Below are 5,968 nucleotides of genomic sequence, written 5' to 3' on the forward strand. Positions count from 1 at the left end.
GGCCCCACTTCAGCCCCTCAAGGCCCAACTTACCAAGAACGCCAAAAATCACATTCTTACTGTTTCCATCATTCTCGATCATCGTCTCATCGATTCTAACTAACTAGTGAGCGTTCATTGCTCACAAGTCCTCGAAATGCCGAGATTTCGACATTTTACTTTTCGGCATTTTATCGCTTTAAGCTATGAAAAGGGTTCGTTACACACGATTTGCGATATTCCTTGACGAGATCTCCTATGCGATTTGTCCTATAATCAACCACTTATAGATTAGACCATGTTATTATTAAACCAAATTGAAAACTACCTATTATCATCACTTACACATTCGGCCACCATCCACAATGGCCCTTGGGTTCATACCTTTACGAAGTTGATGACTAGATTTAGTCACTCCGATGATCCAAGCTTTTCACACACTCCTCGATCGGTAGCCTTTAATCCTCACTAGCACCAACAAACCAAATAACACCAAAACCCTTTTAGCCTTAGTCGTGGAGGGTTTTCACTTTTCTTAAACCACAAGATACAAATGGAAAGAAGGTTAGAATACTTACCAAGAGATCTACTCATTGAAGAACGTTCCAAATACCTTCCTACCCCATATCCGTTGTGAATCCAACTTAAACGTGCATAGAAAATAGATCTAAATATTAATTCCGAATCACTAAAATATGAAGCTTTGACTTTTTAGAAAATATTAATCTAAGCTATTTAGAGGTTAGTACACACTGTTATGGGTTGAAGTTGAAACATTTCCAAAATCAATCGCCTACGATAACCACCACCTATCACTCATATCAATATATGTAAATCCTAAGCACATCAGTCATACGGAACATAAGGGCATATTCGTCATTTTACCATACGAAGGTATTTTGGTAGTTTTACAAATTGAGGGTATTGCGGTAATTTCACAAACCAAGGGTATTTTAGTAATTTTGTAAATCGAGGTAAAAGCAATGAATTACGTAAATCAAGGGTAAAACAGTAATTCTATAAATCGAGGTAAAATGGTAATTACGTAAATCGAGGTAAAGCGATAATTATGTAAATCGGGGTAAAATGGTAATTATGTAAATTAGGGTAAAAGCGGTAATTCTATAAATCGAGGGTAAAATAGTAATTACGTAACCGAGGGTAAAGCAGTAATTACGTAAATCGAGGTAAAATGGTAATTTTACAAATCGAGGTAAAAGCAGTAATTCTATAAATCGAGGTAAAACAAAGTAATTTTCTAAATCAAGGTAAAACAATAATTACAGAACCGAGGGTAAAGCGGTAATTACGTAAATCGAGGGTAAAAGCGGTAATTTTACAAATTGAGGTAAAAGCGGTAATTCTATAAATCGAGGTAAAGCGGTAATTTTACAAATCGAGGTAAAGCAGTAATTCTATAAACCGAGGGTAAAATGGTAATTACGTAAATCGGAGTACTTTGGTAATTTTACAAGTCGAGGGCATTTCATTAATTGGTAAACTAAAGTATTCTAAACATGGATAACAATACGAATGGGCCTAAAGCCTATTCTCGGCCCAAATGGGCCCTGCGCTCGTGTGGCCCTTTTAGCCCAAACCTAGCCACAGATATGCGATTCACCTAGCCTAGTCCAATATTTACTACACAATCAAACAACTTATCCAATTGAGCCCGTAGGCCCATTGGGCCCACATTGCCCCTTTCGGCCCATCGCGGCCCGAAGTAGCCATCCAACAACAAGAGTAGTGATAAATACACACCTGATAGGAGACTAGAGTTAATCCACGCTCCGAGCACTCTTAGCCGACGCCCAACCCAAACGAGCACGCCATACAGCGAAAGGGATCAGCCAAGAAAGGTACATTTACTCTCCTCATGGTTCCCTCTATTTAAAGCCAGCTTTGTATCCACTCTTATATTAGCTTCCTGATGTGGGATCCCTCCAACATTAGAGTTTAAATTCAACACCAATTCTTGCCGCCCCCTGTTAGCAAAATAAATGCTCTTTGCTTGCCATGGGATTCAAACCTATGCCTCCCCTTAAATGCTCCACACGCTACTTGCCACTAAGCCACAAGGCTTTTTGTGTCATTTATTTAACACAATAATTTAAAAACCCTCATCCAAGCATCCAGGTTTTTTTTCACTTAATACCAAAATTTTTGCTAAAGCCCAAGTTTGAACCCAAGATTTCTCCAACACTTCTCAAAGCCATTAACCACTAATAGCAAACATTTAATTGTTTCATTTCATTGCACAATTAAATACCTATATACAACCTCCTTACGGACCCCCACTCAAGGCCCAATACTTCTAGGCCCAAATTCGGGGTGTTACAGATTGTTTGTTCAGAAGTCGATTGTGTGTTCCAAGAAATTCAGAACTTATTTCAATGATTTTAAACGAAGCTCATAATAGCCGAATGTCGATCCATCCTGGTAGTACGAAAATGTACAACGATCTGAAACGTCAGTTTTGGTGGCCTGGTATGAAACGAGACATTTCTGACTTTGTTTCGAAGTGTTTGGTATGTCAACAAGTGAAAGCGGAACATCAAGTGCCTTCAAGATTACTTCAGCCGATCATGATACCCGAATGGAAATGGGATCGAGTCACGATAGATTTTGTATCCGGGTTGCCATTATTGTCAAGTAAGAAAGAGCTAGTGTAAGACCATGTCTAGGACATGGCATCGACCTCAATATGTGAGCTAGTGTAAGACTATGTCTGGGACATGGCATCGGTATTTTACCCTTTTGTATGAGGCTTATCGGGTATCCTTTAGTATTCCAACTGGTTTAACGGGTGATTTAAAGATTATGTCATAATTTAGAAAAGTTATAATTATGTTGCAAGTGGTACAGGTAGCTACACGAAACTCATGAGAATGAGCTCGGGTTGTGTATATGAGTATAAAGGATTAAAATGAGCAAGTTTTTTCTATGGTCATTTGAGAATCTTGTGCAAGTTTATAATATGTTACGAGTATGATATTACTTGGTAAAGTGTTGTTAATTATTTACATGGAACTTACTAAGCTTTATGCTTACTCTCCCTCTTTTCCATTTTCTTACAACATCGCCAAGCTAGCTCGAGGATTAAAGGACATTGGAAGCTCGACCACACTATCAATTTGAACAATTGGGTAAAGTTAGATTTATCATTTTGAATATGGCATGTATAGAGACTTGGTCTTTTTGTTAAGTGTCATGTTGGTTTAGCCATAAGTGTTGGCTCATATTGATGTGATCTTCATTTTGTATAGGTCATTGATGTTGGCTAATATTTATTATTGATAAATGCATTTGATGAGAATTTTCATGGATGTGGTTGTTGCATGGTTTGTGTTGATAAATAGGAGATGTTGTATGTAACAGAAAATAGTTTGGAAATGATGTGGGGATGCCTTGGTATTGGCTGATGTAATAGCCCGGCTTAAAATTTTGTATTTGGATGTGGAATTAGTATTTTGAGTAGGTAAATGGGCTTATAGAAGGCCCATGAGTTGGCCAAAACCAGTTGAATTTTGGAATTTTAGACTTAGGAGTTAGGGGTTACGGCTAAGTGGCCTTAAGTGGAGTGATGGGTAAATTGCATCACAAATGAGCCTTTGGTAAAGTGGCTAAGTGGCGCCACTAGGGAGCTATGAAGGTGGCGTGTAAGTGTTGGGGAAGACACAGGTTCGATTCCTTTGTTGGCAAATAGATGCATTTATTTTTTAGTGCGGGAGGGTAAGTGTTGGAGTTGGTGGATTACGCTAGAGGAGAGTTGGATCGGTTTAAATGCTTGGATTAAGGAGTGATAAGGGAGAGATTTAAGGATTGGGATGAGGCTAGGAGTTAGCGAATGGGGAATTGAAGAGGAAAATCGGCGGGGGATTATGAGGGTAGTATTTGGCACTTAGGGTATTGTTGGTGCTGTTTTCTTCTACTTTTACACCTTAGGATCATTCTTTTCTCTCTTTTTCCTCTCTAGCGAAACTACCACCTCCCTATTCTTCTTCTTCTATTTTTCTTCTTCAAACTATTCATCATACCTACTATTCATCAACACTTTTGTCGAATCCATAAAAGCCGAAAACACGTGATCCTTTGCTTGTGCCGATTTCTTCAAAGCCGGTTCTCCTATGTTCTTTTGCTTTTATTAAATTACAAATTATCTTTTCTTAATCTCGGATTCGATCGCAATTCTACTTCAAGGTTGTAGCCCGCATTATCATCTCCTTCATCACACAAAAGCGAAAAACCATAGATTTGGGGGCTTATAGCTGAAACTTCAGAACTCCGGGAGTCGAATTTTTACCATCGTTTGAAAGATAAATCTGCACCAGATTGCGTGGAGATCAAAAAGGAGTAAGGGGTAAGTGTTCATCATCTCAGATCTGGTTATATTTTACAAAGTTAGGAAAAGCCGAAGTCCCTAAAATTTAGAGAGGCTGTCGAATTGGGCATGTGGCTCTAAAGGTTTTTAGCTGACGTTTCCTGTCAATGATTAGTGTCTTCTTAAGTGTTGGATTAAAGGCGTGGGTTGTTGGAGCAATCGGATTCGGAGCTAGCTACCGTTTTAGGCAAAGAAGGTAAGGTTTCAAAGGCTTTTAGGGATATGGTTTGAGCATGGATGAGTAAGTTTGGGGTTTAGTGATTATGGTTTGTAAATAAGAACTGTGCTAATCAACTGTAGGATATCGGAAGGGATCTCAGAAGCAGTCGTCGCAAATCAGGTGTGTACCGAACACCTTTCTTTAGTTTAATTCAAAAAGCGAAATGCGAAATTCCGGCATTTCATGGTCATAATGGGTATCTGAATGCTCTCAAGTCATAGAATAATTGTTAGATCGGCACCGCAAGGTGGTAAGCACGTTCAGCGTGACGTTTTAGCGTATTTGAAAAAAGGGCTCGATGGGCCAAAGCGGGCCCAATGGGCTTCTGGACCAATATGGGTAAGAGATGGGCAAATTAGCTCGTTAGGTAGATGGTGGAATCAAATTGCATAAACTGATAAAAATTCTTGAATTAGCTTGTGCGAGAGCGTAGATCACGAAATTACCCTAAAGAGCGAAATTACCGATATACCCTAGGGTTTTAAATTGGTGAAGCGCTTGATTGATTACTCTTGTATTTTGCATGATATGCATTTATTAATATCTGTTGCATGGGATTGGGGTATTAATAGAGGAAATCTGAAAGTGGTTCATCTACGTCTTGGAGGCTTTGCCTCAATCGACTGAAATTTGAGCGGCGTTCTTGCAAGCTGTGGTGTGTGAAATTTGGGTGGGTTGAGATATTCCCACATGGTGTGTAGGGTTGGTAGTGCAGGCGGTGTAGCGGTTGGTGGGTTGAGTAGTCTCCCAGGATGGGCTTGCATTCATTATTCTTGTTGTTACTCATGCTCTTGAAGCTGGGCCTATGGGCCACACTGTTATGTAAAAAGGGCTAAGGCCTTGCTCTTCAGATTACGAAAAGGGCTTGACCTCTGTGTCTTGTTATCTGAATAGGGCTTAGGCCGGTGGGCTCGAGCTGAATTGGGTACGTGGATGGGTTTCAGTATACACTGAGTTTTCCCAAACTCACCCCTTCCTCTTCCATCCTTGCGGTGAGCCCTAGAATTGGTGGACTTGGAGTGGGCGAGATTCAGAGTGGCCATGAAGATTGATTGCCGATTTTAAATAAGTTTAGCATTTATTTTGGATTATTTTATTATGCTTAAAGTTGTAATAAGGTCGCTCTTTTAATTACTTATATTTTGGGGATTATTAAACTGGCTAGCACTAGGGTTCGTTTTATAAAATCTACTTGTTTTTAAAAGATCACGATGATGCGTAAAGTTTCATAAAGTAAATGTTTTCCCAAGAAAATAAATATTTTAAGCAAACGATTTGCAACCTTAATCATTTTCTTAAGTGGTCATAATCAAGCGGTTTTCTCAAAATTATACGAGATGTTAGAGTGTGGCAATGGAGGTGTGCATGTCTAAGATTGGATCCAAGAG

The sequence above is a fragment of the Gossypium arboreum genome, chromosome 12, assembly GCF_025698485.1.
Source record: "Gossypium arboreum isolate Shixiya-1 chromosome 12, ASM2569848v2, whole genome shotgun sequence".
In the NCBI taxonomy this organism is placed as follows: domain Eukaryota; kingdom Viridiplantae; phylum Streptophyta; class Magnoliopsida; order Malvales; family Malvaceae; genus Gossypium; species Gossypium arboreum.